At 40.9% G+C, this 23,472-nt stretch overlaps 1 protein-coding gene across 4 annotated transcripts in view; it reads left to right on the forward strand.

Annotated features, from left to right (window-relative positions):
* Positions 1-23,472, forward strand: part of taok3a (TAO kinase 3a) — a 78,612-nt gene that overhangs the window by 3,957 nt on the left and 51,183 nt on the right. The gene's annotated exons all lie outside the window — the stretch shown is intronic.

Genomic DNA, 23,472 nt, shown 5'->3' on the forward strand with positions numbered 1-23,472 from the left:
TTTTTTGCGAAATTTGCCAGTTATTTTTCAATTTCACAGGGGGGGAATACAACATAAAGCGACACAGTACATGTGAGTCTCACAAGAAACATGCGACTCAAAAAGAGATGTGCCGATTTATAGATACATTCTGGCAAAGCATAGAGATGTTACAAGATAAGGGGCAGAATAGAAATGTTTATTATTTAAGTTAGATAGACATTATATAAAAATGTTGCACTACCTCTCAGCCTTGGTAACGTGTCCCACATTGTCCCACACAAACATACACTTTGTCCCACATTTGATTTGTTGGGATCTGGTGACCCTATTTTCAGGTAAATGTTTCACTCATCCAAGCTGTTGGACTGATACGGAAAGGGTGACTGTGCAGGCTGATAATACACAGGTTATGACGTGCTAAATGTGTTAGCCATATCTAGTTAGTCAAATATAATAATTTATAAGGGACATATAATGTTTTATACATCTGGTGAATATAATCATATAAGACCTTATTTTGAAAACCGGACGTAATCATAACGTTTCCTGTCCATAACAGGAGTTTCCTGTCCACAGGAGTTTCCTGTCCATAGCTTTAGCCGTGATGTCTAGCTCTGCTTTTCCTGGCAAAGTGTGAAACCCAAAGTGTTTACATACTTTACTCTATGTGTAGTGTTTACCACTTTGGATTTAACATGTGAGGATGCAGGGCGTATTCACGCGGCCCCTCCGCCTTTTTCTGCTTTGTCGTTTCGGGTCGCTGCGGCCGACTGCGGTTTGTTTTGGTTGATGGATACGGAACGGATATGACATCACGTTACTCAGACTACAACAATAAAAGTGGTAACTTCCTTCTACCTCCGCATAGACTCAAATGAAGCAAATATATTGATTCTGGCATTTTAAAATCAATTTCTCTATATATAATGTGACAACAAGCCTTCTTTACATGCAGAGGCATAATGCTACCAGTCATGTCTTTTTATAGCGCTGTGTGAGAGATTATTGAGACGTTAGCCAGAGGTCTTCTCATGAATTTGCACAAATCCCTTTGAGTACCAGTGTTGTGTGTGTGGATGTGTGCACGCTGATGGATGCACTGGGGAAGGACACATCAGCTGCTGTTGACAATTGGCTGATGTGGCTGTCAGAGACAGGGGGTGGGTGGGGGTGTGCGCCAGACATGCTCACACTGAGGCCATGTTCACACTAAAGGCAGGATCCCATTTGCACACATGACTGGTTTAAATCGGGTTCAAGATTAGACTTAAGGCAAATTGTCAGAATACACTTTTTCGGGGGCTGACAACGAGAAGAAATTGTTGTATAAAAAATTCAAGGCTTTGCCGATTATGTCACGTGAACCAATTAAATGATGTCATCATTTGAAACCTAATTTTTTCATCACTGACTCTCCATGATCAGTCATTTTCCATCCAGCTCAAAGATGCCGGGATATTTCGCCTCCAAAGACTTCACAAATTTCCTTTTTGTTTTTTGTTCATCTGGTTCTTTGTCAGTTGAATCAATTTGCACATTCGTTTGTGATGTTGACGGGTAACGCGGGTAAACGCACCAACTCATGTGCAGCGTTGTCTGGTTTCTGGTCTGGTTTCGGTTACATACCACAAGTGACTCAAATTAATCAAATAAATCTATTCTGGCTTTAAAAAATCGTTAAAAAAACAATCGCAATACATATATGAATAGATTTTTTTCCCCCCGCCCCTAGTATAGAACAGTGTGAAGGACATCTCCCCAAATTTGGTGACCAGATTCAAACCCACATGGTGGCACGTATCCAATATGCTGCAGAGCGTTTGAGTCTGTTATTCTGTTGCTGAGCCTAACCTCTGACCCTGATGAGTGAATTTGTCCTCATGGGAGCTGTAAATTATTACATTAACTTCACAGCTCTGCTCCTTAATCACCAACATTTCTTGTGTCTGCAGAATGCCTGTCTACATTTCATTGTTATAAAGGCTGCAGCAGTTTCTAGCCGCACTGTAAAACAGGCGAAAGTAGTTACATTGTTGGTGTGACCTCTATGTGCCTGTTTTAGCTTCTGCTTCACAGCTCTACTAATGTGCTGCGGTGCCTAATGCAATCTCTTGTCAGTCTCAGTTGAATCCTGACTTATCTAATTTAAGACCAAGCAGAAAGCATACATGCAGGCTTTTGGCCTTACAGAACCTGGGCCTATTTTAATTAGCACTGAAAACTTCGGACAGCCTCCTCTGTCCCTGCTATGACTTAGTAAGTGATGTCTTACCAGTCTGTGACTCTTCCTTCCTCCCCCTCCTCTTGTCGGGGGGTCATGTGGATGTCAAAGTTAACAAGTTTACCTGCTCTGCTGTCGAAGAACCGTGACAGGCCCGCTGGTAGGCATATATGTCTCATAGCTTTCCACCAGCCCTGTAATGAGTTTACTGGCTGTGTGCTAGGTCAGCTCTACATATCTGTAAGACAGCCATGATGATATTTTCCAAAAGTTGGAACCCTTGATGCCAGTAGAGAAAGTCTTGGCAGGTTTTGTTTTGCATCTAGGGCAACCTGTTGAAAGCACCAGTGAAAAACCGTACATTTCTCCTCCCTGCTGACTAATCCATCTCAGCATCTTTCACAACTCTCTGCTGAAAGCGATGAACTTTTCCCCACTTCCATGTGATGGAAGCGTGACTTTGGAAGAATATATCAGAGAATTGTCAGTTTAGCCTGTGCTACAGCAGTTTGGTGGTTTATGCCACGGTAGCAGAGTGCATCAAATATTAAAGCGCTGCTGTCAGGCTTAATGTTCTGCAGTGATCTGGTTTAGCATGTCTAATATAGGAATGCTGTCTCAGATGACAAGGAGAATTATGCCCTCACTACCCCCACCTCTCCTCTACTAGCAGATGTGTTAATGCGTACTGTTTTTAATGATGATTTCAAAAGACAGCAAAACTCTGCACTGCTGCAAGATCATGGTCTTGTGAAGCCAGCAAGCGAGAGAACCAGTACAGATATTTGGTAACAGGATTAATCTGCAGTAGCAGTAGTTAAATTAATTACCCAATCATGAGGACTGCATGCACATGCCCATGCTCATCACAGCGGGTGCATCCCTAAGCCTTCTTCTGATGGGCACCAAGGCAGTGTTTGTAACCAAGATAGACTCAACCATCTATCTTCTCAATTTAATTAAATGTGTGAAAAACTTCACTTCCTAAGCAAAATGTCTTTTTAATCATCTATCTGTTGGTCCAAGTCCATGAAAGCCCAAAAGGCCAAGTCGTAATCAGACACTCTTTCATCTGCATTTACTTCTGGATTTGATGGAAACTGTGTATTTGCACCCCTAACCATGATAGGAGTCACAGGGAAAAATGTGAAATGGATCTAGTCATGGCCCAGCAGCTGGTGCAGACCTGAGTCATGGCCTTGGTCTACTGAAAGCAGTCTCGGAGGGGAGGAAGTCACGGCCCAACAGATGTCTCATCAACAAATGCCTCCCTAGTGATTGTGCCACTTCTGCTGTTCACTCGCCACCTCGCACTGCTGAAAATTGTCTTTGTCTGACCAACCAGTTTAGATCTTTGGTAAAGATCCGGCTGTCATCCATTGAAGTACATTAAAAGACATTTATTGTGGCATTTTAAATGTAGGCTCGTGTCTGGAGGCACATGCCAGCCTTTATTCACCTGGCAGGTCTAATCTTTTTTTCATTTTTCACACCTTTCATAGGCTCTCTGCTAGCGTGACATCTGGCTTAACTTGTTTACCGCACGCAATACAGATATGTTATATGCCAAAATGCAGAACAGATTGGTAGTTAAACACGTCATTGTATCTTGTGCATTACATGGAGTGTTCTTCCTCTCATTGTTTTCTTCCTCAAGCATACTAAACCCTCTGTCATAAGAGAGGCATTTTGGCAAGTCGGCCTTGCTGGGTGTGGGAGGTTAGTATGAGCGACTTGATTACAACCCTTCATTAGACGCGCGCCTCCAATCCTCTGGCGAGGTTGCAGCTGTGACCATGAGTTTGCCCCCCCTCCCCTTTTTTCAACCCCCATTATGTCCGGCTACATCTGTCTCCAGCTCTCCTGTGAAATCTGCAAGCCTCTTTCTGCTCTTCCATGACTAGGCCAAGCTGAAGTGCTGGGGAATTAAGAGCAGCCATCATCATCACCCAAAGAGACATCACCATTGCTGATGGCTGGCTTGCCTTATCTCTGCCCACCACCACCCCTCCTGGGTCTAGGGCTTAATTTAGCACAGCAGAATGAAGGAAAGGGTTTAGGCTGGAGTATTTTTAGAACTACATGGTTCACTGTAATAGGCGTCTTTTAAAAAATTGAAAGTGTCATGTCATAGGCCTAAAATTTGCGTCCATTCTGCTGACTCTCCCCTGTATGCAAGCGGCTGGGAAAACTCCAGTATGTGCCGCGCTGCTAGCTTAGCAGAGTGGGGCATGTCAGCAAGGCTTAGGATGCATGATTGTGATGGACACATTTGCTTATGTGAGTGGGGGTGAGGTAATACACTGCACCACACTGCTCTATTTTGGGAGCTTCCTTTGCCTGCCCAAAGCGCTTTTGTGTCTCACAGTTCTACATCATAATTTCTACTCGGCGCCTTTAGAACATGTTTCCGAAACTGCCTTTCATTTCTTTTAAAGTGTCATTGCAGAGCACATTTCACTGGTGTGTTGGTTGAGCGCTTTCATGGCAGCGCATCAGTGGGCACTGTTGCCAATATTGGTATTATTTAACGACTGTTGACAAGCTTTCAGTCCATAGCATTACCAAACGATGCAGGGCTTTTAAGGGTGATGTCGCCTGGCAAGATCGCACTGAACCTTTTTGGTCTGACGTAAATGCTTGATAACTCCTCATCTGTCGGGCTCCCAGAGTATGTGCCAAACCCACCCCATCCCCCCAGTCCCAAGAGAAACTAGGCCTCTGCCCAAGCTCTATGCAGCCCTAATGCTGTGACTGGACTGCCTCCATTGGGTCAAGTGGAGATTTGCCTCTGATGAATCTGGGGGAGATTGTGTCGCGCTCTCGCCAGCCAGCAGTGAATCAGGCTAAATGTGACTTAAATTTTTGTATTTTTTAGTTAAGTCTGTGGCTCGGCCTGGCTGAATATGTCTATCGTAGGATTCCCCACCAATAATTTATAGTTCAAGACAACATCAAGGCTATTTATGGAGGTTGCACGTTTTAACCATTGGACAACTCAGCTATTTTCTTGTATTTCAGCCTCCTCCCATAGTTGCTGCCATTATCTCTGATTCATCAGACAGGATGTGAATGGTGTGTCATATTGCATTAGGGAACATAGGAGTTTCTCATGAGGAAAAAGAAGGCAACAAAGCTACTACTTCTGCCACCCTTTTCTTGCTTAATAGTCCATGCTTGGACAGCTATGTATGCCTTTGTGAACCCAGAGAGCCCGAGGTTGAACTGAACAATTGTCCAATTAAACTGTGACTTGGAGGAAACTCTGCAAGTCAACACCCCGCCCCACTACTCATTCTTGTTCACGTTTCCTCTCTCATCATGCACAAACACAAATGAACCAGATGTGCTGCACTGCAAAGCCAGGAGGCCACGAACCCTGGGATAATTGCAGGGATGATATCATCCCAGAGGGCAAGTCAGGAAATGGTTAAATCATCAGGCCGTGAGAGTATCAAAGATGCCGATGCATGCACACGCCCTTCCTGGTTTTTCATAGACAGCATGACCCTTGTCCAGCTATTGTTTCCTGGTGTGATACAGGGGCCATGTCAGATAGGAAAGCCCATTATTCTTTCACCAATTTACAGTAAATGAGCAGGAAGCAGGCCAATAATACTGTCAGATTAGATGTCAAGGTTCAAGTTACTGTTCTCACCAATAATCACAGGCTGGATTTTATTGCTGACACACTTTATGATCACTGTACAGCATGATTAAGCAGTCATTCATTGATTTGCTTTTTAAACTGTTGATTGCACCTAAGTCTAGAGGGACACGGGAATTAAGACTTTTCAGTTGTACAGTAGCATCAGAAAATCCACAGCATTTTGGGAAAATTAAAGAAACTGGGGCTGAATTCTGATACTTCCTCACACATGACTGTTGTAAGTCTGATCTGTGTTTACTTGTGGTGAGATCAGACTTCGCCGCTAAAGTGGAGGATGTAGTGATAGTGAAAATATACTGGAAGGAACTGGTGACTGCTCTCAAATCACTGTTCCATTTCCCAAAGAGCCGGGTTGTTGAGAGGTTGCAGAAGTTAATAGATCCCACCAGGGTCAGTAAGCCTGAAGCAACAGTGAATATTTGAAATGAAGGGAAAACAGCAGAATAAATAAAAAAGTGCAGGCAGCAGGGTGATCTAGTTGTTGGACTGACACTGTTCTTTAAATATGACACCTGGCTCGTTCCTACAACATCTATTTTTCTACATGTCTCTCAGAGTGAAAAACTGAACTTCTCAGCCAGTTAACTAATAAATACAAAACAATCAATTTGAAGAAACCACTGTCGGCTCACCAAACCATTTTGTCATGATTTTTGTGACATTGTGTTGACCAACCAACTTTTTAATTGATAAAAAAGACTTATCAATAAATAATTAAACTGATCATTAGTTGCAGCCCTATTGAAGATTCCCTGTCTTTTGTGACTGGGGGTTGGTTGAAGAAGATTATAAGGTTCATTCATGTCTGGGACAATCACTCATATGCATATAGGGAAGACTTTTACACAACAAGACAAGTTGTACTGATAGCATGGTTGCATTGGAGGATCAGCAGGTTACTTTACATTAAGTGCTGGTACAGGAAGGGGGATCTTTATTTGACATAGCCTGGCCTATCCCAGCCAAAGTGTTGCCTGTAGTCAGGTCTGTTTTTATTGGGTAGTTGTTTAACAAAACTCATCAATACTTCAGTGCCTGGGGTTTTAAAGACCCGACGCTTTGGCTACAGTTGGCATATTGATGCACATTGATTCTTTTTTATGTAATTGGCCTGACCATCTCTCACACATACCCACTCTAAAGGCCTTTTTTAGACCAAACACGCATAATTTGTGCAAATAAATAACACGTAAATTAAAAAATTCAATCCCATCTAACTCTATGAGCCTATCCACACCGAATCTGAAGCTATCGTATTTCGCAATGCAATGGGGTTTTTTCCGCAGCTGTTTCGATTTCTGTGAATTTCGGACGCCGATAAAAACCAACCAACCAACAAACTAATAATGTTTGCTCACAGGATCAATAGATTTTCGGAAGTCAAAGTCATAACTCTGTTTATGGATGGAACTGATTGCTGCTAGACTGCCCCGTTACAGGTGTGTGCCAGCTGGCAAGTCGCTCTGTGTGTGTGTGTGAGGGAGAGAGAAGGTGGACTATTTCATGCAATGTTCCTGCAAGTTATTTAGTAATAATAATTACAATGTCAACGTTATGAATGAAACTCTGATGCTTCAAACTATCTGGTACAGCCTTATTATTATTATTATTAGCCTATTATTGTTATTACCAGCAATTGAAGCATATGAATTCACTGTCTTTCCTTGAGAAATCTACAGAGCCCTGGAGGTTAGCTGACCATTATAAACTGACTATAAAGCCTTGTATTAAAGGCCATGTATCACGTATAATAAACACGTCGGCTGTATATGATCCAATCCAGTCATGAATGATGAAAATCAGTGCAGTAAGCTCAGCATTTACACTCGTTACAATAACATGCTTCATAGGAAATGCGACCACATGTAACAAACCTGCCCACTTGGAATAATAACTAGCTTGTCTCCAGTGCATGGAGTTGAGTGTGGGTTTATTATAGTAAAAACAACTTATGCATCGATGATTGTGTGACGGTGCGAAACTTTAATTTTCGGTGGAATGCACAGAACGTAAATATTTGTTTCAGCCTTGGTGTGAAAGGTTTGAACGCGAAAAATCTGCAACAACTATTTAATATTTTCGTTTGCGTCCCCGGTGTGAAAAGGCCTTGAGCGTGGAATTAGCAAACATGTAGTTTAGTTTAGTGACTTGTATTAAACCACATTACTATAATGTTGGTGTTACTTTACTAAGTCATATGTGTGGGTAAAATCTATCCTCCACAGGGCAGATATTTTATTTTTTACTTACCCTTTCTTTTTTTGTGTGTGTAAAAGAGGCTTGGATGAATCAGTAGATCTAAAAGAGGAAGGGGGAGGCTAAGTTCTGAGCCTGAATTAATTCCCAAACTAATTGCGGGCAGACTTTACAGGGGATAAAAAGCTGAAATGCTAAGTCCTAAAACCCATGGGCCCTCTCCCACTCTGTGTAAACCTCAGTGATGATGTACATAATTTATACTGTCAGTGTATATTTGAAAAAGAAGAAGAGGAAGAGGCAAAGCACAAGGGAAATGACTCAGTGGCCTAGATGCATATTTCCTTTTTGGGGTTTCCTCTGCTAAATTTCCTCCCTCTATCTTTCTCTTTCATTTTGGCTGATCATTCTCTCTTTTCTTTGTAAGAGGCAGAGGAGCGGAAAGGGTTGTAGGTTAGCATGCTTGGGCTTCTCTTGCTGTGTCGCATTCATTGAGGTGTGATGGCTAGATGAGTCAAATTACTCACCACCTTACTTCTCAAGTGCTGTGATGATCAAGCTATTTCCGTGTTGACTTTGACACTGATCAAATGAGAACAATTGAGGAAATGTGTCATGTTAGCATTCAGTGAGCAAGGTGAGGTTTGTGGTATTTTTCTCTGGAAGCATTTGAAGACTTTGACACAAAAAAACACCCTCCCCCCCATCCCATTCTTTTGTCTTCTTCTCTTCACGGTCATCTGAAAGCTACAGGCTCCCTCAGAAAATGGCTCCCTGTGATACACTAGTGGTTGCAGGATGTTTTTATCCAGTCTATTACGAGGCTGACAGCTGTGGGAGTCCTAGCCATAAATGTATAACCCTGAATCACAACATCCCCCGTCATCCCGTGAGGCCCCGGCGAATGATTGCATGACATCATCGTTTTCCCTCCAAGAAAACGGCCTTCGAGAAAGTCAGAGAGGGCGTCTCATCCACCCAGCAGAGGCATCCTACATGGAATCCATTCACTGAGCTGAGAGATTTAGAGTGGACTCATGTTCATTGCTTTGGCTTTGTCTGGAGGGCAGTCGGTATTGCTCTGAATTCGGCAAACCTTGCTCGGCAGATTAAGGAAAGAAGGCCGTCGAAAAGATTTAGATACTTCCTCAAGGGGTCTAAATCTTTGCTCTCAGTCTCTGGCACCAGATCACAGAATGAGGGGAAACCTGATTTCACTCAACCTATCTGGGAACGGTTGACACATCATATGCAAGGACAGTAGTAGCTCGACTCGGCCATTCATGGCACTGGAGCACCACTCACACTTGAGCTAATGGCAGCTCAGCCTGTCTGTTAATTTGAATCTCTTTAATATTTCATAATAATAAAAAAAAAACTCAGCAAGTGGCAGCTGCATGTCCTAATAATTTCTCTTTTGCGCTGCTTTCACTACAGAACATGCAATAGGCCTCTATTAATCTTTCCGCTGCTCTTGATTGGAAAATCCTGTTGGGCTTTAGAGTAGCACTTCACTCTATGCTCAGCCCTCCCTATGTACACATACAAACACGCACACACACACACACACACACACACACACACACACACTTGGAGCTGAAACTAGATCAGCTGGTGTGTACTTCCACGAGTAGAAGCCTGTGTGTATGTCTATGCACACTCACTGCTGATTAAATGACTATAGCACTTTGTGTAATGATTACATGTATTCTCTGTGTATGTGTGTGGCTGTGTACATGTGCATGGCCTATGTGTGTTTGCACATTTTCTTTCAAACATTCCTTGTTACTGTCATGCATTTTGCATGGCCTTGTGGGAAAGCAGAATGGGGCTACAGCAGCAGGATGACTCACTAGCCGGTGTAGGCATTTGACCACCAGCACTTGTTACTGTGGTGTCAGGGACACGGCTAGGACTCTCTCAGCACAAGTCTCCTCTAAAGGCCCTGACACACTAAGCCGACGGTAGACCGTCGGACAGTTTTGGGCCGTCGGTGAGCGTCTGTCAGTCTAGTTGTTGTTTTTTGGTGTATCCCGCATCGTCGGCTCTAGTACGCCCGTGTTGGAGTTCCCTCGGGCCGATTCAGCATGTTGAATGCTAACTGGCCGTCGCCTGTAGTCTTTGCGGTGTGTTCGGGTGCAACTTGTCGGCCAAAACAACGTGAGGCGACCCAATAGGCGGCCTTCGTCGCTACTAGTTCTCTGATGTCGTGTTGGTGTGTCCCCAGCTTAAGACTCACATGCAGAGTTCTTGAGTCTTTGAAAAGCCAGAGTAGTTGATGTGGGGGCTAAAACCTCAGCCATGACACGGTGGGAGCAAATCATAGTTAATTTATTGGCTGTCATGTGGCCTTGATACCAAACAGCCCCAGACTGATTGCTCTCACTGCTGACGTACCGCCATTTATGAGTTTGTATGTGTGTGTGTGTATGCGCCTGAATATTTGTTTATAGTTGCACAAAGGTCTTCAATCATAGTGTGAACATGTGCCTTAGTGCACTTGCCCATTGGGGTTTTCTTTGTTTGTTTGTTTTTACCATTCTCTGTGAGTGCATGTGTGATTCCACAGCTATCATGTGTTTGGGTGTGCAACTGAAGAGTATTTTTGCAGCCGCAATGAAAATCAATACAGCTGGGAATTGATAGTGTCATAAACAGGCCCAGGGTTATTGCCTAGTCGATATGGCCCATCTCGTCACCAGAATCCCAGCTGAGCCTGGCTAGATGTGACCAATGGCAGTGAGTGTTACACATATTGATGAAAACACCAGCAGTTATCGAATGGCCTGCCTTTGGCATTCACACTAGTTTAGCACCAGCAGCAGCCCTACGTGTTACCCAGGGTCAATAGAAACCCAAAGGCTGAGACCTCAGTGACCAAACCTAATTGACATTTACCCTTAATTGTTGTCTGTTCCCAAAATTTGCCTTTCACTCCCCCATATTGCTAGACAGACTACCAGTGTGGAATAAATCATGGCACCAGTTTTGTCATATTTTTTGTAAACTTAACAGTACCACATTTTAATGCCTGTAAACACTTTTTTTTATTTAGACTCAATTTCCCTCAAATTATGCTCCAGCTGGGAGAATAATTTGCTTTGTTCATGCGACTGTGCTATTTTTGATTATGCTGTTATGGTGTAAGCATGCAAGAGCAGGGGGAATATCCCAGTGGGAAAAGAGTCTAAAAGTTGAATAATTATGTGTTGTTTTATTTTTAGATTGTTTTTTGTTCTTTCTTTTCCCTGTGATATTCTTGTAGCATTAAAACTGCAATGCCTGAAGTTTACATTGTGCTTCTTACCACCTATGCACATTATGCATTCAGTTGTTGCGTAGTGCATACTCATAACTGGCCAAAAACAAATAGTTCTATGCCTGCTTGAGGAGTTAAACATATTTTTCCATTCTACAGTCTGAATGTGGAACCAGCTATTTATGTAAAAGTTCAAATGACCTCTTATTAACCATGTTAATAAAATACAATTTAGTTTAGCTTCTGTTTAGCTTTAAAATGATGTCTGATCCAGTGTGCTCATGCTAGTGCAGCTACTAAACATTGCCTTCCTCCACTTTAAAATCTGAATCAACTGTTGTAATATAAGCACAGTAATTATAAAGGAGTGTGTCAAGACATTGATATTGTTATATGACAAGTACTGTACATACTGTATGGAGTATTGAGAGTGTGTCTGCTTATCTATTGAAAGTGGGTGTCATAAAGCTGAGCTGATGGAGACAGATTCTCTGTTGAACCCAGTGACCCCAGGTCAGCGTTATGGATTCAGTTTGGCTTGTGTGTGGGCCAATGCTTTACAGATTACACCCTGTTAACCCTCTAATTGACTTGTATCCAGTCCCCCAGCCCTGTCATTAACTCCTGATAGGGGCCCATTAGCCAGCAGGACCACCACCTGAGCAGGCCACAGTAAATGTGAAATTATTTTGAAGACAAAAGGGTTGTGTTTGTCTGGGAATATTTCTCCACTCTGATTTTTTTTTTATCTCTCTTGATAATAACAAGAATTCCATCTGCAATATTTTGTAATAATTAGAGATTATATGAGCTGTAGCAGGTTACGTTGGATGTTGGTGACTTCTAATTGCAATGGGAAGTAAGCGAAGGATCAAGAAGCTATGAATGTGTTTTTCTTTTAAGCGTCCTGCTTGGTTACACAAGCCAAACAACATTAAAATAACTTTGTGCAGCGCAATAGCATTTCCTCTTCTTATATTAAATTTAGAGTCCTCTGTCTAGGGCGAGAGTGTCCACACTTTTCGCTAGAATTTCATTTTGATCAAATGGGACAAATCTACGCCTCACTTGGCAGGAATCAAACATAGACTGCCATGATGGATGTACATTTGGATGTTTGCTTTAAAACCCTCCATTCCTACAGCGGCACAGATTATACTTCAGTAAACACTTTTCACTTTGTTGAATTCCACCTCATGATGGCAATATCAGTAGATCAATAATGCACTAGTGATTATCTTGTAGACAGCTTTGGAGTTCCCACACTTTCACTAGTGTAGTTCACTACAGCTGTTGTGTCTTTACCATCTATCCTCTGTGTTGTCTGTGTAGGAAATGCACAGGTGTAACTAATAACCTTAATGATGGTTCTCTTTCATTAAGTATTCCTGTAAGACATGTTGCTGAGCCAGCATGCATAATACCAGCAACCTGGAGTTGGCACAGGTAAATGCGGTGCAGTCATTATTAATGATATTGATTACACCTGTGCTTTTCCTGCTATGACATGTCAAAGATGTCATCGGAGGTGAATGGAACACTTTTACAAATTACTTAAATTAACTCAACAGTCTCTTTACAGACACAGTGTCCTGGTTACTCGGGGTCACCCAGTGGTTCCCAAACCGTGGCGAGGACCCTTCCTAAAGATCACATGATCAATATGAGTGGTTGTAAAGTGATTAAAGGAACAATGGGTAACATTTCGGGGGATCTATTGGCAGCAATGGAATGTAATATTCATAACTATGTTTTCATTTGTGTATAATCACTTGAAACTAAGAATCATTATGTTTTCGTTAGCTTAGAATGAGCCCTTTATATCTACATCTGTTTAGTTGAACTCATAGCTCGTAAACACATGCAGGGTTGCAACAAGTGGACATTGCTTTGTTTTAAAGGGTCACAGGTCAAAAAGTTGGGGAACCACTGGGATAAAACCCTGCTGTCAACTGTTTTGATTGGGATTATTTCCTTGGTAGAAAAGTATTCTAATGAAATTGATTTCTCCTGTTAATAAACTTATGACAACACCAATGTTACCGATTACATCGGACATTTTACCAGAAAAGATGATGGTCAATATATTTAGAGCGCTTTCTTTGATTGTTAACGTTTGATTGCTGTGTGTCTGGCCTCTCCTGGCCTCTCTCTTTCGCTGTGGGGCCGCAGGTTTCCACCTGGCACAGCTCCTCCGCACGGCGATTTCCTCATTAATGTTAGGGTTCCCTTATAGCATTGGGTTTAAATCTGAAATATTGCCAAATAGGTGCTTTTGCTTTTCACTTTGACACCAAATCCTCCACCATCGTCTTGTCTGTCAACTCACTCTCGTCCCGCATGTTTGAAATCTGACTCCTGCTACTCTGTGCTGTACGGAGCAGAGTCTTTCACTTCCAGTTTGTAGCATCGGTTGTCCGACTATGTACTATGTATACGCAAAAATGAACTAAGGCGTTGTTGCTAAGGTGCACATGAACAGTCCCTGCAAATCTCTTCAGATTAATTGAGTGGTTTTCGGACATAATAATTTGCATAAAATCCAACACACGTGCATGTTGGTGTTTGCACAGTGAGTCAGCGTAGAGGAGGTGGCGCTGGTGGAGTCGTGCTTTTAAAATAATGAACTGGTTCTGTGCAGGCCTACAAGGGTTTTCAAAAAATAGAGTTCTACGAAAATGATTGCCCAAGAGAAAAGAAATTACATAAACATCAAACTCCCACATTTGGACATGTGTTTTACTGCAGGCATGTCACAGAAGACACATGGTGTACTGGGAAACTGTCATGATGCAGCAATAAGTGCTCGCAATCTAGAGTGATGAAGATATTACAGTTTTTAGGTTTGGGTATAATTCAAGCTTTTTTGATACTGGTTGACTTTTAATACCAGTTCGTAAATTATCATTTTTAATATGTTTTTTTATTTTAATACAGAAAGTCTTGAGTTAGTCTGAAAGAATCAATTTTTTTTTAGTTTTTTTTTAGAGATAAATATTTTTGAAGAAATGGGAAACATTTCTTTTATTTGTAAAGCCTTGACATTTTTTTTAAAATTCAAAGCAGTTTTACAACATGTTAAAGTTGTAATTGCTCTTCTTTTTTCAAGACTTATATACGTATCTTTAATATGCTGCATGGGTTCACAACACATACACACTGTCACCATCTTTATCTGAGAACTAAGGGCCACAGTTGATTTATTCCCTTTATTGCTCATTGTCCAGATGATTAATCGGGTGCATCCCAGTCTTTTTTATGTTTTCCCAGTTCCCTTCATCCACCAATAATGACCAACTTGCTCTACTACCTGAGCTACCGCCATCCAAGGCCCTTAAAAACAGTTTAAGGGCAGTAACAATCACTGTTAAGTTGGTGGTTATAGTTGATTATAGGGTACGTCAAGTAAAGGATATGTAAGGATATGTAGCCTCTGATTATCTGTGTTGGATAAATTGCAGCTTCTATAGAGTGCTCCAGGGATGACGTGTTTTTGTAGGCCAACCAGGAAGTTAGCACCGCTCTGGTTCCCTCGACAATGGATGGATTATTGCAGAAAATAAGCTCAGTAGCAAACTTACACGTTTTGTTCAGCAAGATAATCTTCACAAATAAACACCCCTTTTATGATTTTTGAAGTGTAAATGCAGTCGCCAGAAGTAAAAAGCTAAGGTTAGGCTGTAGACGAACTACACCACGGTCGCATTAACGTGAGTATATACTGTAAAGGCGGACATGACGGCGTGATGACGTCTAGTAGTCTCATTTAACCACTTGTTAGCAACCACATAAAGGCTTCAAAATTCACGAGTGGGATATTTATTGATGTATCTTATGTCGTAGAACAAAACGTTAAAATCTCTTAAGCTTGTGTTAACCACAGACCTTATTTCATGCATCTAACTAAAAACCCATTCAAAAAACCAATTGACTTCCAGACGAGGGAACCGGAAGTGCTAAAATGCTAACTCATTTCCGGGTTTTAGGACTCATTCCTGTAGCACTCTACAGCAAAAGGTGCTGCTCTTCAGCTCGCTCTCCTGTTCTGTGTGTGTGTGTAACCTGTTGATCCCTATAACACTCAACACCTGCTAGTGGTACCCCATGAGCAACCCCCTGCTCCTCCTCCCTCACTTTCTCTGATGTGCAAAATTGTCTGTAAGGGACTGTTGAATAATTTAACAGCCTGGTGACGGCGCTCTGTGACACTGCACTTAGTGTGTTGTTTCATTCAATGTGTGTGTGTGTGTGTGTGTGTGTGTGTTTGTATTTATTTAAGGGGAGGGGTTTGGAAAAAGACAGTGCAGAGATTGATTTTTGTGTGAAAGACTGTGTGGGTTTTGAAAAAGCAAGACAGTAGACCACACACACTATTGACCAGGTTGAAAAAAAAAGCTCAGCTGAAAAGGCGCTAGCACTGATAGTTGCCAGAGAGGATGAATGGCTTTAATAGAGAAAACTCCAGGCTTCGCTCCGGAGGGACGAACACACACACAACGAGCCCTCTGGATTCATGGGATCGCTCTAAAAAAAGCTTTCACACTGAATGAGGGATGGTCTTTGTGTGGCAAAATGTGTGTGACCAAAGCTGTGTGTATGTGTGGGAGCTTGCTTATAACATATGCCTTATGTTAGATTATCTGGGAGATTTTCATTATTCTTTCTGAAATGATCTTTCTCTGTTTTCTCTCCATTAGTGATCCTCAGGCCAATGAGATTTACTATTTACATCCATCTGAAAGAATGACTTTATTTTGAGCGAGGCAACGTTATTATATACTGTGTGAAACATAGCCACATAACTGCACACATACTGACTCCCAACAGGAACTGGTCAGTAGTGTGTTAGACATTCATTTATTAACAAAAAAATTAACATAAATTTACATTTTCCAGCTTGGGGAAATTGCAAGGAATAATCCATCACTTAATTCACTTAATTTTTTTTTCACTAGCATGGCACTAGATTAAGGGCTTCAACTGACGATTATTTTTATTAATTGATTATTCTAGCAATCATTTTCTCAATAAATTAATCGTTTGGTCTTTAAAATGTCGCCAAATGCCCATCACAAGTTCAATGAGCCCAAGGTGAAGTCTTTAAATTAGGGTTGTCAAAGTTAACGCAATAATAACACGTTAACGCAAATTCGTTTTAACGCCACAAATTTCCTTAAAGCATTAACACAACTTGTGATTTTTAATTAACCTCTTAGAAATCTGACAGGCCTGGCCGCTATTCGATCTTTTAGAGTGAAGATACTGGCATCATATGAAACTTGAAAACCTAAGAAATTCATTGGTACCCACCATGTCATACTAACTTGTCGCGAAGGCTAAGGCTAAATAACGCTCCAAACTTGTGCTAAATTTTAGCGAGGAAAAACTTGCATGGCCATTTTCAAAGGGGTCCCTTGACCTCTGACTTCAAAGTATGTGAATGAAAATGGGTTCTCTGGGTACCCAAGAGTCTCCCCTTTACAGACATGCCCACTTTATGATAATCACATGCAGTTTGGGGCAAGTCATAGTCAAGTCAGCTCACTGACACACTGACAGCTGTGGTTGCCTGTTGGGCTTCAGTTTGCCATGTTATGATTTGAGCATATTATTTGATGCTAAATGCAGTACCTGTGAGGGTTTCTGGACAATATTTGTCATTGTTTTGTGTTGTTAATTGATTTCCAATAATACATATATGCATACATTTGCATAAAGCAAGCTTATTTGTCCACTCAAGTTGATAAGAGTATTAAATACTTGACAAATCTCCTTTTAAGGTACATTTTGAACAGAAAAAAATGTGTGATTAATTTCTAATTAATCGCTTTATTAAATATTTTAATCGATTGAGAGCCCTACTTAAAATGTCTTGTTTTGTCCGATCAACAGTCCTAAACTCAAAGATATTAAGTGTACTATCATAGAAGACCAAAATAAACTGAGAATAATCTCATTTGAGAGGCAGGAACCTGTGATGTTTTACCTAAAAACAAAGGCTCTTAAATATAATTATTTATCGATTATCAAAATAGTTTGAGTAAGTTTTTGTTAATAAACTAATTCATTAATTGACAAATTATTTCAGCAAGTTTAACAGTAGGCAGATCTAATTACATAAATGGTGATTTCCTCCAAAAGATTTCATGTGTACGCATGAGTGATAAAACCAACGAAATAATGGTGTTAAAGGTTTATACTGTGACTGTGCCATAGCATACCACAGTTCAACAGTCCATAATGGAGGGAGATTATCTTTCCCCCACAGCCCTCTACCTCACAAATGCCCCAGGCTAGCTTAATATTGCATAGCTGCCACTTTACACATGAATCCTACATGGACATGTGTGAGGGAAAAACAGTGTGAAAATATTTCTCACGTGTGTTGTGGTTGTGCATGCGCTGCTCTGCACTAATATCTTGTAAGTCTGCATCACTGCAAGTGGCTTTTCTACATCAATATGGAGATTAAGATTGATATTGACCTAAAGCTTTAGGGCAAAAGAGGAGCTGCACTCCTCTGCTTGGTGTGAATAATTTGGCTTGGCTCTATCGAGAGCTAATCTACTTTAGTTGATATGTAGAGGAAAGGGTTGTTGCACCTTGCATGTTTATTATTGTTGGAAGTGTGGTTTATGGTAGCATTTAACTGCTCAACATTTGTTTTAACGGCAGTTGTGGTAGCCAAGACATGTATTAATATTTAAATATGTGAACAATGTTCTATCTTTTTGGCAGCATCTTGCAACTAGACCAAAAGGTTTCTGCTTTGAAATGCTGGTAAAGTCTGGGCCGGCATATAGACGCATGCGCAGACTGTGTGTAAGATTGTCCTACTGTCCTACTAAGATCACTGCTCAAAAGTCTTCCCCAAGGACACTGATTTGTTTTGTCTCTCCCGTACTTAAAGTCAGGATTGAAAGGCTCACATGCTCATCTCTGGTGATCCCCAGAGTGCTCGAGCAAGACGGAAATGTAGTGATCTGTAAAAGGTCATTGGTGCCAAGTTTTAAACAAAACAAGTGGAGTAGCCACTGTTCGGTTTTGGGCTGTTTTTGCTTCAAGGCAACAAGAGGAAATCACTTCAAATTAACTACAGATTTAGAGTTGGCCCAGGGTTTTAAGTCGGCGGATAGGCCACTTATTTGTCTCGTATTTGTCCCTCAATTCACCAACACCCACATTTATGTTGGCATTAGCTTTAAAGCTAATCTGAGAAGGTAACAGTCTTTGGTGTGTGTGCACATGTGTGTGTTTGTTTGTATGCATGCATGTCTCAATAGTGTCACTAAGCTCCTGCGATGAGAGCTGCCCCAAAGTCTCCAAATCCTGCTTTAGAGTGTGTGTGTGTGTGTGTGTGTGTGTGTGTGTGTGTGTGTGTGTGTGTGTGTGTGCGCGCGTGTTCCTCACTCTGTGAAAATGAGTCAGTGCTATAAAAATCCACACTATGCCACCCTGGCAGGATAATCAGGACATAATGTTTAGTTTCCTTCTATCTCAGTGGATTAGTTTATTTTCATCCAGGGAGAATTTTCGCGTATTGTGGAAATCGCCTCATATTTGGTTGTCTCAGCTTTATTTAAAGCAGCATTTCACTAAGGGACGTGCGCTTTTAAGTACACCTACCTCCAGCATGACTCATCAAAAGCCCACCTCAGTCATCATCAGGCACTCTGGGAATCATTGAGTGTTACATTTGTGAACATTGGGTCTCATTATCATTGATTAGATTGAGGCAAACCAGGGCTCAAAGTCATAATAAAGACAGTCAAAGTATTTTAACCGGTTTGTTCGTAGTGCTTTCAGTGTACGCATTAATTCAGATTCATACAATATATTCACTTCAACCTTTTTAATCTAGCAGTTTTTCTGAAAGAATTGCTTGTTTAGTGACTTGCTCAATACTTTGACGGCTGCTGGCAAAGGGGAATCACTCCATTTACACAGAATTTCCCAGGTAGTCGCCCAGGAAGTAATGTCATCACGGATACCTGTAGCAGCCAGTTCGTTGCTTAGCATTTCATAAAATCTTGGAAGTCTGTATGTGAAAAAAACTAAACCAAAAAGAGGCCTGAACATGGCCTGAGTCCCTGTTTGATACCCGATATCACATCCAGCTTGATGCATTGTTTGGCCAATCCCTCTGAAATCTGTTCTACTGGATTGTTTTGCCCAAGAACAGAAATGCATTACAAGGTTTTGTTTTCGAAAAACAAGCCAAGTTGTGCCTCGGAAATTGACGGCTCGTGACTCAGGATTTATGATTCATTTCGCAGCATGTGTCATGTAACAGGAGGAACGGAAAGTAGGAGTTGGATATCAAGATTTTTTTCATTAGCCAATGCACCAACAAACTTAGTCAGAAAGCCTGTGGTACTACTGTACCAGGGATGGTTTGCTGTTTATCTTACTATATTGAGCCTACATTGCCTGACCTTAACCCTTTACAGCCCTTGGAAGAAGTGAGAATTTGCTACACTAATCTGGCCTCACTCTGAAGGTCTGAAACTGCCTCTCTCAAGGATAGCAGAACAACACACACAAATACTTGCTTTGTCTTTAACTTTGTGTGCTTGCTGTTTATCCCATTGATATTAATGGATCTAGTTTGTAACAACATGGTGATCACTGTGCAGTTGATGTAGTCCTACCAAAAAACGTAAAAATCCTTAACGTAAAAACAAGGCCTGAAAATTAGGAAGTTGTCAAATGGATAATCGCTGTTTTTTAACTCCCTTCACTCTCTTTCGGATCATCTTTTTCTCTTTGTCTGTCTCACCCTCTTCATCATCATCATCATCATCACATCCTCTGTGCTAGAGCTGTTGCGGTGAAGGAATTTCCCCTGCGGTGATAATGATTGCAACTTTCTTTATGGAAAATTACTTTATTTATCCCGATTTTAGTTCTGTATAAATACGCTTTATTGTTAGGCTATTATTAGGTATATTGTTGCTTTTTAAATGACAAAGATGACAGTTTTAAAACGAATGAAATACTTGTTTATTGTTAAATATAGAACAAAGAAGGGCAATGATGCATAACGTTTTTTTCATGCAGCACTCCCATTGCAAAGAATTAAAAAAAGAAAAAACGTGAACATAGCGGCTGTGGCGGTTGCTAGCCATCGCCTGTGGTTGGCTTGTCAATATTGTGGTTATTGCGACTGCCCTACTCTGTGCCTCTTTCTCAGTTTTTTTCTCTCGCCTTTTCTATGTGTTTTATGGATTTTATCATGCTGTACCTAAACTGGCCCCCTGACCTTTGTACACAGACTTTTCCTCAAGCACAACACATTCATGGTCACGAGGGACACTTAGTTGACATAGCAATGGCAGTATATGGTATACTGTATGTTTCAACCACTAGGCCACCAGGTAACCACCTTTTTATTTATTCAATGCTGCCTTTCTCTCTGCTCTTGTCCCCTCACAGCAAATGTGCATATACTGTATATATACGGTAGATAATCCAACATGATACTTCTTAGTCATTAACAGTTTAGCAATAATTATCCTTCAAGGTTCTTTATTTGTCATTTCAAATCACACAAGTAAAAGTAAAAGCAAAATGATTATCTAAGGCATAAAATAGTGCAGTTAAAATATAGGGCTTAAAAATAAACATAAGTAAATATAAAAAAGGTAATGTAAATTTGAAAATTTTTAATTTTGTTGAAGACAGTATTTCAGATGGAAAATTTCAAAACAAAATAAAACAAGAACAAGAGCAAAATTGAGGAGGAGCTCGAGACATGGTAGCCGTCCATGGCGCCATCTTGCTCCAATTTTTTCTAGATGTATCCCACAAACAGTGTTGTTTAGCTACTGTAAATTCTTCTGCTCAGCTGAGGAAAAGCTTACATTTTTCCTCAGTTTTCCTTTTTACTGTACTGTACATAGAATATGTGTTGTTACTGCTCCAAATAGAGTAGTTTTGGATATATTCCTGGCCTATATAAGAGACTTTTCTTTTATTACATTCAACCAAAATCCAGATTTCGCTTTTTTAATCTTGATTATTCTACATGATTTGTCATTTTTATAACCAATTAATTGCTGTTTTTCAAGCAAAAATGCAGAACGTTCTGTGATCCCACCTTCTCCAATATGAGGATTTGCTGCTTTTTTCTGTATTATATAATTTTAAACCCGATATCTTTGGGTTTGTACTGTCTGACAAAACAAGACATTTGAGGATGTCACAATGCGTTCTGGAAACTTGTGCTGGGCCTTTTTCACTATTTACTGACAAAAAACTAATCTACTAATCAAGAAAATAATTGGCAGATTAATTGAGAATGAAAAGAATCGCTAGTTGCAGCCCTAAAAGTAGTATGTGTTCAGATCTTATCTTTGAAATAAGATACAGTTAAAGGCCTCTTTAAGATGGAATCGAGTAAAAGACACACTCCTGCCCTTAAATTTTTCCTCACTCTTTCTATCCATCTATCTATATCACTCGCTTGTTGGTTGGTCACAAATGCCAAGCAGGGTGGAGGGAGCGACGAGGAGGAGTAGGAGGAGAAGTGCAGCAACAACTTCCCCAGAGGCTCATGCAAGCGTCAGTTTGTGTTATAAATCATTCAGGGACACTCAGAAGGGGCACAATACATTTTTATCCTTCTTCTCTCATCCCTCCATCCTCTCTCCTTCTTTTATTATTGAATGCAGCTCCTCTGAGCACCCAATCTGCCGCTCGGCATGATCAAAAAGAAAGAGGAGGAGGTTGGAGGGGTGAAACCAATAAGACAAGAGGGGAGGGTGAAAAAATTGAGGAGAAGAAGAAATGAGTCATTCCAGTTTGATTCCAATCAGGAATTAAGTGTCACAAAGCAAAGGTCACAGGGTCATTTATGGACTGAACAATGGATCTACTGCATTTCCTGTTTGTCTGGCTGCTTGTGGACAACAGTTGGTTTTATTGTGTGCTGGTCTTGTAAATGAGGGCTGTGGTTGTTGTGGATGCTGCCCCACCTGCTTGTCAAAACGACACACAGTCCAGTAGCTCACAGCGCTCTGCTGTCAGAACAACTCGCTCACATTTTTTGATGTGTATGTGGGTATACTGTGTGTATGTGTGGGAGAAAGCAAAATATTGAATTTGTTCTTGCTTGTGGGTGTGTGTGTGCGTGTGAATGCTTGTATTTGTCCACGGCGCTCTGCGTAGCGTCCTTGAACTCGAGTATTTGAAAGAGGAAGAAAGAGGATACGTGCGGCTGTAAACAGGAGGCGCTTTCCTTGTATAAAATGCCAAGACATTTAGTTTGAGGTACCGTCTGCCCAATGCATTCTGGGATAGACATTATGCTCTCTGCTATGACCCTGAATATGGACAAGCAGGTGTGGTAAATCAGTTAACATGAAGCGGACCTCACTATCCTGTACTAAATAAAGTGATACTTGCAGCATTTTAAGACATCAGTGCCATGTACAATGTATTATTACCACCTGAGATAGTTGACAACCTTATATTAGTGATACTGTTAGTGGTAATATTTCTAAGATTTGAAACTTCATGCCTCTAAACTTTCTGTTGTGGAGGTTGTACTGTTGTCTTTCCGAAGCTGATAAAAGAAAGGATCATTGCTGTGTATCCTGGAGTTGTTGAGAGGATAATAACTGACAGTCATTAAAGAGATTTTCATTGGCTGTTGAGTCATTCCACCATCTGCTATTGTAAGGAAATTTTAAAGCTTTTCCTCAGTTTGCACTGTAAAGCAGCAACTTATTGTGCTTTAAAGCAATCCTGCAAAAATCTTATAAAATGACCCGGTGGCACATGATATAAATTGTATTAATTGCAGTGCAGATTCTTGTAGCTGATGCTAGTCTTTTCAGTAATGGTCTTGTGTTTGATAATATTTCAGTAAAAAGGCAATTAGAAGAGACAAAAAAGAAGGAAGAACAAACTTTATTTTGGCATTTCGATATTCGCAGAAGTTGCACTAGAGGGTGACGAATAATAGTCACATTTAGGGCTGCAACTAATGATGATTTTCATGATGATTTTTTTATATTTTATTAGTTTCTCAATTAATCTAAGGGCGCTTTCACATGCCATAGTCCATTTAGCTAGTCTGAATCAGATGTGAAATTGATAATTTTGGTTTGATTCAGTCTGGTTCGTTTTCACAGCGCACAA

The sequence above is a fragment of the Sebastes umbrosus genome, chromosome 8 (assembly GCF_015220745.1).
Source record: "Sebastes umbrosus isolate fSebUmb1 chromosome 8, fSebUmb1.pri, whole genome shotgun sequence".
Classification (NCBI taxonomy): domain Eukaryota; kingdom Metazoa; phylum Chordata; class Actinopteri; order Perciformes; family Sebastidae; genus Sebastes; species Sebastes umbrosus.